The sequence below is a fragment of the Malaclemys terrapin genome, chromosome 19 (assembly GCF_027887155.1).
Source record: "Malaclemys terrapin pileata isolate rMalTer1 chromosome 19, rMalTer1.hap1, whole genome shotgun sequence".
NCBI classification, from domain to species: domain Eukaryota; kingdom Metazoa; phylum Chordata; order Testudines; family Emydidae; genus Malaclemys; species Malaclemys terrapin.
In genome coordinates, this window is record NC_071523.1 from 8,748,503 (window position 1) to 8,761,592 (window position 13,090).

General features: G+C 50.4%; 1 protein-coding gene across 1 annotated transcript in view; it reads left to right on the forward strand.

Moving 5' to 3' along the window:
- The first annotated feature begins 685 nt into the window (after positions 1-685).
- CDA (cytidine deaminase) overlaps positions 686-13,090 on the forward strand; it is a 64,787-nt gene continuing 52,382 nt past the window's right edge. Inside the window, exons 1-2 of the mRNA XM_054008871.1 lie at positions 686-824; positions 2,690-2,869. The gene's annotated coding sequence lies outside the window, so the exon portion shown is untranslated. The remainder of the gene's footprint in view (positions 825-2,689; positions 2,870-13,090) is intronic.

Genomic DNA, 13,090 nt, shown 5'->3' on the forward strand with positions numbered 1-13,090 from the left:
GGGGGGAAGATGGGGAGGGGGAGATATTTGTGCAATTAGAAGCCGTAACCCTGAACGTTTGTGGGAATGGACACCTGTCCGGGAGAACCTTCCCAAGCAGCTGGTAAACGAGAACGTGACTGGATGTTCGGTGGCATTCGAGCAGCCCTAGGAACGGGACACACAGACCCTTCCTCTCTCTGGCCCAGGTTAGAAGTGACTGGAAACTCATTCCCCTCTGACAGCTGGCGTGAAACAGTTTTGGGCGTGAGCACAGTCTCCGCCTTGCTTAGAGCAACCAGACAGCAAGTGTGAAAAATCGGGATGGGGTGGGGGGTAATAGGAGCCTATATAAGACAAAGCCCCAGATATCGGGACTGTCCCTATAAAATCGGGACATCTGGTCACCCTAGCCTCGCTCCTAGCAGACAAGTGCCCCAAGCACAAAAGCTGCTGTGGGAATCACCGCAGCCCTATTGGGGTTATGGCAAAGCCTGCGTGGATGTGCAGGTTCTCCCCCGCCTGCCGGGCTTTAACCAGCACTGTGCGGGGAAAGGCTGGATGTCGGATCCCCTCCATGAGGGACAGCACAGACAGCAAGAGAGGAGGGCAGCCTGCAGCGTCTAAGGGCTTGCTACTGCAGCCGCTCTTTCAAGACTCGGCCTTTCTTTCTTTCCTGTCCAGGGATCAGCAGTGGAGTAACTCCAGCACCGGGTGGGATGGAGGGAAACGTGGCTCTTGAATCATGTCGCTCCGGATGAGTTAGCATCAGTGTAGCAGAAGTCTAAAAATAGCCCCTCGCCGCCCACACCTCTCGCTTCAGATGATGCAACGTAAATGACATGGTTAGTGAGCAATGGGTTCCTAGGGCATCAGAACAGCAGGGCGAAGGGGCAGTCGGGGCAGCAGGGGAGGCTGTGGGGGGGGGCTGGGGAGGAGGCCAGGCTGAATGTCCATTGAAGCACCGGGAACCAGTGAAGACAGCTGGAGGCAAGAGAGAAGGTCCTGCTGCAGCAAGGAAGCAGGAATAGCACCTCCAGCATTGACAAGCATCCCACGGAGACTGCACCGAAGCAGGCAAAGGAGTTTGCCGGAAAGCTGGAGCCACGTGTCCAATGCCAAGTGGGCAGGGAGCGTTTGGGGGAGGAGGTGCAGAGCTGTGTCACGGGAAAGGGAAGATATTGGTGCGCTGCACCTTTAAATGCAGAGGTGTCTCCCCACCTGTTGCCTCAGAGGCGGCTGGGAGGCAGCTGCCATTGTTCATCTGACTTCCGCTGCAGAGTGTTAGCGTGCAGCATCCCACGTGTCTCTCCGTCTCACGTGGCCTTGAGATTTGCTCACGCTTTGGCTGTGGGTTTGCAATCCCGCTCTCGAGGTCCGATCTCTTAGTTACAGTCGTCCCCGTCCCCCCCCATCCCCCAGCCAGAGAGCAAAGCCTGCTTTTCTCAATCAAGGGTAGCTTTTGGTTTCAGACTAATGAAAGCAACAAGAAAGAACTAATATCAAGTCTCCATGACAGCAAGAGAGACAGCATGACTCTCTCTGCATCCTTGTGCAACACAGCGCCCCCGGCAGCAGGCAGGGAAACCACAGGTCATTTCATGGGGCAAGCACATTGCAAACAAAAGGTAATCTACTTTCAGTTACCCAGCTAGACCTGCCATAGGTTTGGATCCAGTGCTTTGGTCCAGCCCATTACTAAGAAAGGAACTGTTTGCTAAATCTGCCCCTCCCCTGGTAAATTTCAGGAATGTTCAACTCTGGAGTTTGTCCCCATCTCTACTTTAAATCTGAGAAATACTAGATGTCACGTGGAATTGAGACAGGGCTGGACTGAACGCAGCTGTGAAACCACAATACTTTTTTTTGTCTGTGTTCTGCACCTTTAAATTCCTGAAAACTCTCCCTGTGTGCAGAGATGAGCCATTTTCTTCTGAGTTGCTGCAGCCTGTTAGACCAGGACACACACACGTTCTCTTTCTCCGCTCTCTGCTGGGGGACATTACATTGGCTCTTTGTTCTTGTGCTTCTCCTTAATCTAAAAATGTCACCTAGATGATCTACAACGTCTGGGTCATTTTACAAGATGAGACTATGCAAAGCTAGTGGGTTTGATGTCAAGTCTCAGGAGAATTAGTGGTGTCACTTTTAGTTTCAGGCTTCATTTGAAGCCCAAAACTCAAAGCAACATTTGGGGGAAGGAACCCATAACAATTAAAAAAGTAGAGTCCCTCACAGCTTTTCCTAGCACCTGATGGGTGGCCCTGCACAAGCCCAATGTAGATGTGAGAGATAATACACTACACTTACCTCCAACGTGAAGGATTGTCCTGTGGCAAAACTATTGGATGGGAAGTCTGTGACAGTCTGTATCCGTATGTCCACCATGATACGTTCTGTACAAACTCTGCCTTGTAAAGTATCATCTGAAAACTCAGGATTTGCTGATCTTTATTGTCCTGGTAAAATGTGTGGCAACATTGTATGTGAATTTATAAGATTCATATTCCAAACCTAGGGAAGTAGCCACCAACCAGTTCCTCAGGCAAACTGATGCCTGAGCCAGGTGTCAACGAAATCAAATGGACTGTCACCTGGTTAAGTGGCCATTCTTTGGCAGGAAAAAGGGTGTGAGCGAGAAATTTACACCTTGGCAAATAAACAGTTGGAAGTTCCCATCCTCACGGACTTTCTATCTCCTGAATCCCAGCTGGAGACAATTCTCAAAGAAGAGGAAAAGGTATAAGAATGGGGAACAGACACCGCAAAAGAGTCCTCCCTTTCTCTCTACCCACGGCAGCAACAACACCTAAGGAACAAAGAAACCGCTTTGGACTGAGGGAAGGATCCTATCTGAAAGGAATTCAGCCAGTAAGACTGCTGACACGTGGTGAGAGAGACTTTTGCTTTAAAATCACTTCGCTTGTTAAAAGAACAGGAGTATTTCACGAAAGCTTATGCTCAAATAAATTTGTTAGTCTCTAACGTGCCACAAGTCCTCCTGTTCTTTTTGCAGATACAGTCTAACACAGCTGCTACTCTGAAACCCTAGCTTGTTAAGTTACATATTAGTTTGTGTTTTATCTTTTATTTCTTTATAACCAATTCTGACTTTTATGCCTCATTACTTGTAATCACTTAAAATCGATCTTTCTGTAGTTAATAAACTTGATTTTGTGTTTTATTGAAATCAGGGTGCTTGGATTGAAATGTTTGGGGAAACTCCATTTGAGATAACAGGATCTGGGCATATCATTTTCTATTAATAAATGACGGACTTTATTTGAGCTTGTGTTGTCCAGGAGAGGGCTGGGCAGTACAAGACGTACATTTCTGGGGGAAAGTCTGGGACTGGGAGTTTGCTGGTGTTTCCCTGCAGTGTAATTCATGAGTGGCTGGCCATAGCTCCCATACTGTGTAGCTGGGAGTGACTTACATGCAGGAGGCTGTGTGGGAGCAGACCAGGAGTGGTTGCTTTCACAGTGAAGCAGAGTAAAAGGCATCCCAGGTTGGAGATCTGAGGGGACGCAGCTGTTTAACTGTCCAGACTGTACCCTTGGTAATGTCACAGAGACATAGAGTCTATCCCAGACTCTCCCATGTGTTGCCTGTGTGACCTTTGCTAAGTCACTCCACCTCTCTCTGCTTATGCTTCCCAAGCTGTATAAAGAGTTGCTGTGAGACTGAATCCATTAATGTAAATTGCTTTGAGATCCTGGGGTGAAAGGCAATATAGCAGAGTCAGACCCCAATGCTCCCCTTCCCTGGAAACCCTACAGTAATTTCACTTGGAAATATGTCTTCTGCCTATACTGAACTGCTGTTATACAGCTATCATGTTCCACCTCAGAGGTGGCTGCATTTCAGTGGTGGATGACGTGGTTCCTCTTCGTAAATCTCTTTAGGATCCTTCACCAGCACAGATGCTACTGTGTGGGTGTGTAATATGCTGCTTTAATAAGGCAGGGGGCCCAAAATCGTCAGTGCGTCTGTAGCCTGAGGGAAAACCCAACACAGCACACAGGGCTGGGAAGTGAGTCAGCAAGGATAACAGAGTTGGGGCCATTATCCACACGCAGAGGGAATTTGACAGCACTGTCCTCTGCAAGGGACATGATAACCCATCACCTGGGTGCTGACACATTCTGCGTCCTAGGAGTCTCTCTCCTTTGACATTAACGAGGACACCAGAGGTGGGGATGACACACAGGCAGCAATTTGGCCCTGTAGAACAGTGCAAGAAATACTGGAAGGCACTCACTGTTCCTTACCTCCGGATCTGGCCTCTCTTCTGCACAGTTCAAAGGAGGCGAAACTAGTCAGCCTCGTGCCAATGAGTGGAACTGAGCCTCCAGGGCCAGTGCTTGCAGACTGATAAGAGTAAGAACCCATCGTTGCTTATCAGCTGCGGCGCGAATGGCTTTGCAGAAAGGAGCTGCCACGAAACTCAACCTGGCAATAAGATTTCTGAGCATACCCAAGCTGGTGGCAGGATAGCACTGAGGGCTTCATTCATCAAAGCCGTGACTAAGGGAATATGTCTTCGACCCAATGCAGAGTTCTGTGCGTTTATGACTTTATTGATTAAGCATTGATCAGAGCATTGGCTTTTCCCTCTGTCAGCACTTCTTCTGTTGTCAATAAGATCTTTCCCCAAAATAGAGCTTGGGAACATTGCCCTTGGGGCTCGGTCTTTGGCAGGGGGGAGGGGAGCATTCCAAAGGATTTTAATTTTAAAGCCAGAGTTCGGGATGTTTCTTTCAACATTGCTTTAGCGAGGAATGTGTCTTGAAAGTTGTTGTTGGCCTTCAGGGCTTCACCCTTGGCCTGCATGGGAAAGAACCACCTCAGATCCTCCCTTGCTTTGCAGCACCCCCCAGTGTGTGGTAAGTGTACTTATCTCTTGCAATAGCCTCCATTTTCAAGTGACACCATAGAGGGGACTGGTGCTGAGCCCCCTGAAGACATCCTTTTAAGGGCACCTAAATTACTAGTGCAAGGTAAAACTCCCAGGACTGGATTGCCTGCTCCAGTGGGGGGAAAACCCATGGGGAGGGAACCATGGAAGTAAACTCTACTCTCCCATGTTCCCCACTGAGCATTTCCCCAGCCTTCCTCTCTCTGGTGGGAGCTGCTAGGGGATGTCTGCAGGGTTCCAAGGCTGCACCTCCACTCCCAACCCCATGGGTCTTGAGGCTCTGCAGGGCTAGCTGCTGCTCTGCTGGTCCGTCTCTTCCAGGGAGCACGGCTCCTGTTGAATTGCCTGGGTCCCCCTACACCTGCCTGACTCTACTCAGCCAGCCAGAGACAGCAGGTCCACTCCCTTCCAAACACCTCCTCCCACCCCCTGGGCTAGGACTTATTTCGGCATTACACAATGAAACACTGGGGAAGACTCGGGTTATCAAAGAATCAAAGCAGGGATCAAGCAAATCTATGTTGGAGAAATGGCTGCAGTCAGAACGCAGATGTTCCCACGGTGCTTTAAGCTACAGAATATGCACTGACCACGTTCCGGTGGTTATGTATGGAGTGTCCGTGTGTATCCAGTAATAATTATTAGTGTATTATTATTGTTCTGCTGGAGGGTATTGATAGCTGCCAGGCAGTAACCAAGAACTCCAATAGAGCATCAAAGCAGGTAGCAACCCTCCAGATCCCAAGCACCACAGGATTACCACTGCAGCCAGAAAGGCAGATTTTCTTGCAAGATCACTGTCGCAGCTGGAAAAAGTTGAAAACCTATCTGCATTTGACAAACAAGAGATTTTGAATTATTCCTTTGGAACAGCGGGAGGGAGGGTAGTACAGACAGATCTGAGTTCGCATGTTATCTCTGGATTTTGCCAGTGGGCAGCTTCAGCAAAAGAAAGGAAGTCGTTTCCCATGTCGCCAGCTTTTTGGTGTGGAAGAGAGAAATAACGTGGTAATTACGTAGCCTGCCTCTTGCTGGTGCTCCAACTACCACTGTGACTCTGTGATGTTTCTATCCGCTGCTGGAAATGAAGAGCATTGACAGGATATTTGTCCCCAGTGAACTAGCATGCCCCGTGGCACCTTCTAACACACACGCCACGTGTTGCCTTGCCCCCTTTGGAGCAGCCTCTGCCCCGGCTAATGCCTTGTGCTTTCCAGGGTCAGTGAGATGAGTCCGGGCAGCAGGACTGCACTTAAGTGACTTCCTTGCACTGTTGTAGTTAAAAACCTTCCAAGCATGATCAAAGGTTTGCAATACTGGCTAGTCGCTCTTCTGGAAGCTGTGGTCACGCGTCCCTGCTGGGGAAATGCACTCATGAAAAGCCAGTTATAGTAACCTTGACTCCAAATACAGGCAGATTAGTACCTGGTATAGCTACGACCTTTGGGATAGAGGCACAGTGGGAAAAATGGGTCCTTTTTTGGCCCATCTGTCTTCCTTTGACATTCCAGGACCAGGGACTGTCCAGAGAATCCAGGGTTACATGAAGCTGGCAGTAAGATTAGCCACCAGCAAGCTTTGCAGGCCTGAAGTGGAAAAGTTTAAGTGACCCGCCTTAAAGTGGGTAGCAGGGTTGGGTTTAGAATTAGAGCTGAATGGAAAATGCCGATTGTTTTTCATGTGACATTTTGAAGAGAAAAAAAATGGGGTTGGGGATTTTTTTTACAAATTTCCCATTAAAACGTTTGGTTTGTCTTTTACCTCCTCCCCCCACCAAAAAAAAAAAGAAAAGAAAAGAAAAAAGATTTTGAAAAACTCAAACCCAACTTTTCTAGAAACCACAATTTTTCAGTTTTTGAAAAAATGTCATCCCGCTACCCCACAAATGTTTGTTTTTTCATGAAAATGTGGGAAAACTTGGAATGAAATTAAAATATTTGTTTGGTTTTGGGGGGAGAGGCCATTTTCTATTGGGGGGGAGGAGGCAGGAACTGACAATTTTCTACCAGTTCTAGTTAGATCCCACAAGAGTGCTGTGATACTGTTCACAGACACACTCTGTCTAGACACACACAGTGCTGTGATACTGTTCACAGACACACTCTGCAGGAAGGAGAGCCCAAATCCATGACCTCGCTGGGAAGCTACTGAAGTCGAGAGAGTTTGGGGAGGGAAAAGGAATTCCGCAGGCTAACAAAAATCACAGGGTCTAATATAGACAATAGGGACCAAGGAGCTGGTGCCAGAGACAGCACCCATAAGGCGGGAGCATGGTCTAGTGGTTAGGGCAGGGGAAAGGGAATTGTTTGCCTGGATCTGCAGCTGAGAGAGCACCCCGTCTACTGCATCTTGTTTGATCTGCTGCTGAGAGGTTGTGGTGCGACTTCCATCATCGCTGGGAACATCTCTTTGCTGCGGGTTCTCCTGGGCCAAGGCGATGCCTTACTCCTGAGTGTGCCACTGTAACTCCCTTTACGTTCTCCCAGTGATAACCCAGCAATGAGGCGCTAAGTACTGACTGGAAATAGGCACTGTCCTCATCAAACCTGTTTCTCCTGGCTCAGTGCCCAGAGCAAAACATTGCTCCTCTCCTGTCCCGCAGCCCCTCGCTGAGTTAATGTCAGAGCAGTGAGCAGGACGCTGATGTTGGCAGAGTGGAATCCCCTAGGGCACCTGGCACTGCAGGCTGGAGAATGGCAATTCTATTCCAGGTCATGTTGCTGCACTTGAGTTACATAGGGAGCCCGGGCTGTAACCCCACTGGGAGGAGGTAGTGCAGCCAAGCAGAGAAATAATCATTTAAAAGGACATAGACGCAGTGAGGTTCTGTATGGCACTTCTAATTTTCTTCCTCACTGGAGAACAATTGTCAAATCGTTTCCATCCAAACTGTGACCTAGTTTATGCAATTGTTACAATCTGGCTGGGACTGTTCTTGGCTTGTCTGACACCTGCCTTTCCCCACTCTGTCCCAGAGAGGTGAACCCCCAAAGCATTCACTGCGAGGCCCTGTAATAGTTTTGCTCTGATGGTGATTCATTAATTCAGCCGGCCAATGGAACACAATATAGGCCTTGTCTACACAGGGATGTTTTTTTTCAATATAAATTAAGGTGTGAACTTAAACTGGATTTAGTTATACCAGTATAATCCACTCATGTGGACATTCTTATTCCAGCATGAGAGACAGGGTGGGGGCAGTGTTGTCTAGTGGTTAGAGCACTGGACTGGGGCTCAAGAGACCTGGTTTCTATTCCTGACTCTGCCACTAGTCTTCCTGGGTGACCTTGGGCAAGTCAATTCCCTGCTCTGTGCCTCAGATTCCCCATCTGTAAAATGGGGATGGGATGGGATCCCTAGGGTGCAGCCTGGGACTGTGGGACCATTGTGCCCCCTTAACTCCCTCACAATGCCTTGCTAGTGACAAGCAGCAAACCCCTCCAGGTACTGTTATCACTCAGCACAACCACATGTGAAGCCCCACACCCAGCTGGATTGCATGAATGCTCCCAGAGCCACTCATGAATCACCCAGAGAAAGGCACCAGCCAAATCCTCCCAGCTCCCAGCCTTGTACCTCAGGAATATACCATCTTGCACTGCTCAAGACGAGCAGTGCAGATTTATTAATTGGTTCACCACTTCATCAATGGAAAGTGGATATACACCAGCCTTTGCAAACCTGAGCAGATTTGCCAAACACTTCAGGCAAACTCGCTGGTAAAGATAAACAGTTAAACAAATGTCTTGACTACAAAAGATAGATTTTAAGTGATTATAAGTGATAGGCAAAAAGTCAGAGTTAGTTACCAAAATAAAATAAAATATAAGCATGCAGTCTAAACTCTCAACCCTTTTAGACTGGGCAACATCTAGTCTAAGCAGTTTTTCTCACCTCACTGGATATTGCAGTTTATAGTGCATAGATTTCACCCTTGAAACCTGGGTCAGGCTCCTCTGTTGGAGTCTTAAGTCTTCTCAGGGTCCTTGTTGCTTGCAGCATAGGTGGGGGCAGGAGAAAGGCCAAGTATGTGGCCACTGTGTCTGTTTTATACCCTTAGCCCATGTGCTTGGAGAACACAAATCTAGGCATGTCTGGGGGGCATTGCTGAGTGCCCAGGCAAGGTTGAGCAATTCCCCTGGGGTGACCTTATGCAGGTGAGTCATTGTATTGTAGCTCCCTTGCTGGACAAGGGCTGTTGATGGGTTGTTTGACACCCTGCCTGGGCATTGGTTACTTTCTGTGCTGTTGTCTCTGGGGAGCTAATATCTGGCTGATTCCCCAACTTACAGCCTGTTTTAGTGACAACACAATTCTCATCGCTTCATATGCATTCATGATATACATCTATGGATAGAAAAATGACTTTCAGCAGATCATAACGTTTCCCCCGATACCTCACACGGCCTGCTTTATATGCAAGATCACAGTTATATATAAGTGAGGAATATGGGGGTTACAGGGCGCTCCTCCAAGGTACAGAATATCACAGGGAATAATTATACTGACCTCCTTTACAGAGCTTTTTGAGTCTACTGCTGAAACGTGCTATATAAGCGTTAAGTGTTGTCACTGTTATTATTATTATTTGGTTTAGCTTATGTTGCTCAGCAAGGAGGTTAAGCTAAACCAAAAAACCCCACTCTAATACTGGAGTAAGAGCATCCACCCAGGGCTTATACCAATCACACGACATCGATTTGACTATTGAAACTTTCCCATGTAGACAAGCCCTTAATCACTAAATGCGGATGAATACTGCAGATGAGGATGCAGCAAGATTTTTTTTTACATTAATAAATGCAATTCTGTTGTGAATGGCTCCAAAGAACAGTGTTGTAAGGTCCACAGGCCGCCCATCTCCTTCTGTTAAATTGTGTGTTCCCCTAGATATGGTTTTTAATTTCCTGGGAGGAATAGGAGATAAGGGGACTGGCAAGGCTTCTGACGCTTTTTGTCAGCCCTTTTTATGAACATACTGCAAGGTTCCCCCCGTCGACTTGCACCTGTTTTAGTGAGGAGATGGTGAGTCTGAATTTCAAATGTTTATCCCGCTATTCTGCAATCTGGGACCCTGAATGCTTGTTACGGGCCCCAAGTTGGTGCCCAGATGCACCAGGTGAATGCAGCCCTGCGGTGGGAGACAGGGGCGCTGGAACAATACATACAGTGTGGGGGGGGGGCTGAGAGCCATTGAACCAAACTGTAAACCTGGTATATGATGGAAACCACCTCAAGCCATGGGGTGCAGCTGCACCCCCCAGCATCCCTCATTCCAGCACCTATGATGGGAGAGATTGTAGCTATATTGTGTGCAGCAGGGAGCAACGTAGCATCCAATGGCTGTCCAGATTTCCGATTGCTAGCTACATCCCTGTTCTCAAAGCGATGCCGACATCAGCACTGAGAGGGAGGCGATGTTGCCAAGCGGTTACAGTAGGGAGCTGGGAGTCAGGATTCTGAGGTTCTGTTCCTAGCGGTGTGATTGGCTCCCTGTGTGGCTTTGGGAAAGGCACGTCGCCGTTTGTTGCCTCCGTTTCCCCATTCCCCTGGAAAAAGGGGCTGAGGATGAATGTTTGGAAAGTTCTCGAGGATGGTAAAGCAGTAGGTGGTGTGATGGTTCTGGGTGCTGACAGTGCACAAGGAGTGGGGGGGGGGTGAACCTGGCTGAGACGTATATTGGGGTTTATCCCATTAAAACCAGAGGGGCAGGGAGGGGGAAACAGTATTTGCCAACCAGAAAAGCAAGAACGGAGGAAACGAATATTATTTTCTAACATCTCTGAAAGTTTTACAGCAAATGGGGGGTTCACGCTGCCAGCATCAAGCAAGCTTGTGTAAGCGATGCTTTCCCCGGATGGTCCAAATTGCATTCATGGCTCCACTTCTCCACAGTCCTAGCTGGCACGGGTGGATTAGGGTTTTGTGGGGCCCTGGGCCAGAGCAAGTGGGGGTCCCTCGCCACCCGCCGTTCCCCCTGACCCTCCTCCTCGTGCTGCTGCCAGGGAAATGGGGTCAGGGCGCGGGAGCTTGGCCCGACCCCCCACCCAGCACTCCTGCCAGGGAGCACGGGGTCGGTGCTTCAGCCGGGAGGGAGGGTCAGGCACCCTGACTCCTGTTCCCCGACAGGAGCGCTGGGTGGGCAGAGCAGGTCAGGACGCGGGGGCGCCCAGTGACTAATCCACCACTGCTAGCTGGCAGGGCTTAAGGGAGCCATGTCGGCAACAGATGGCACAGGCTTGGGGGTGGAGGGGGGCTGGGTAACACTGCTCAGGGTCTACACCAGAGCGGGAAGGTGTCATGTCCAGCACAGGTTGACATACTGCACTAGCTCTGGTCGACCCGGCATGCTAAAAACAGAAGCATACGTACAGAAGTGTACTTGGGGCGGCTAGCCCCGCCCACCGCTTGCGTTGCATGGCTACACTCGATTTTTTAGCGTGTTAACTTGCTCAGAGCCGGCTTGGGTATGGCTCTCTCCGGCTGGGAATTCCATCTCCAGCTCGACGCAGAGAAGTGCTCTACGCGGGTTTGCAGAGAGCCAGACCTGTCCTCCCATTCCTGTTAGTGAAAGACGTGGGTCTTGGGGCAGGGGAGGAGGGCGCACTGCACTGCATTGCACTGAAAGCAAAGACCCAAATGGCCCTGCCTGTTTGTCAGGCCCTAGCCGGTTAGCCTGGGAGAGGCGCGGTGGCAGCGAAGGGATTTAGAGCTATTTCACAAGCTGCAGGCACGAGGCTCGGACACCTGAGGGGCTGCTGTGTTTAACCCCGCAGGTCTGGCTGCTTTGGAGGGCAATGCCTTGCTCTCCCCAGGGGCTTTGGAGTGACTCTCAAGCAAGCACGTCCTGGACAGTGCTCCGACTAAAACGGTGTGCAGGGGCCCCTTCCTGCTCCTCCCAAACCCCACCCCACAGTCGCCGATGTTGTGGACGGGGCCTGCACTGCTTCGGTGGATAGAAGCAACAGCAGGTCCCACATGCCACCAGCCCCACCCACAGCCACAGAGGAACCTGAGCTCCCTTAAAGGGTCCGGTCCCTGCTCCTCTGGCCATACTCCCTCCAGTGGGGTCACAGACACTGAAAATTTGGAAACCAGAGAGACGTCCCTCCAGGCAGGAGCCTCCCCTGGGAACAGAGCTTCCAAAGGCCACTCGGATGGGGGAGGAACCCTCGGCCCCAGCCCTGCTCCACCAGACTTCGCCACCATCTTGCAGCCGCTTTCCAGCAGTGGCTCTGGCCAAGGCCGCCCAGAAGATTCAGGGGGTCTGGGCCAAAGCAATTTCGGGGGCCCCTTCCATAAAAAAAAAGTTGCAATACTCTAGTAACATGTATTTGGAAATGTAAAAAATAACCAGTGAAATACATTCAAAAATTAATTTGTAATAATTTGAAAATACACGAAATACATTATTTAAAAACATTAAATGCTTTAATGGTATGTATACATTTGCAATTACATAATGGGCTGTCACTGGGTGATGGTGATGGTTGGTACCAATGGGCTGTCGCTGCCTGGGGGTGGCACTGCTGTTGCCCAGGGCTGGGTGGGGAGCTGGGCTCTAGGTCAGGGGGTGCCTGGCTCAGAGGGCTGGGCTCAGAGCTGGGGGTCAGGGCAGTGGGGGGATGGGGTCAGGGGGGTGCCCGGCTCAGAGGGGCTGGGCTCAGAGCTGGGGGTCAGGGCTGTGGGGGGAAATGAGGGGTCTGGCTCAGAGGGGCTTACCATGCCACTTACCCCCGTGTCCCCCATCCCCCGGGGCCTCAGTGCGCCTTGTCCAGGAGCGGCCCTGAACAGTGCTGCAGTGGCGTGACTCCAGCGGGTCCTGAGCTCCCGTCGCTTGGCCCGGAGCTCGCAGCCCCCCGCCCCCTTACCACGTGGCTCTGAGCGGGAGGAGCTCAGGCCCCGCTGGAGCCAGGTCACTGCAGTGCTGTCCAGGGCCGCTCCTGGGACGCGGCACGCTGAGGCGCCGGGGGATGGGGGAAGGCGAAGACGGGGGGCAGCCTCCGACATTCTCGTGGGGGAATGCCCCACTTGCCCCCCCCGGGCGGCCCTGGCTCTGGCACACGCTGCTGGTCATTGGTAAGTGCTATCTGCCCCTCCCTGCAAAGCAGGGCAGGGCAGTGGGAGTGGGAGTGTATCTCCAATATCATATCTCCCCCTCTTCTGGGACTCCACTCGTACTGTGGTTATTAT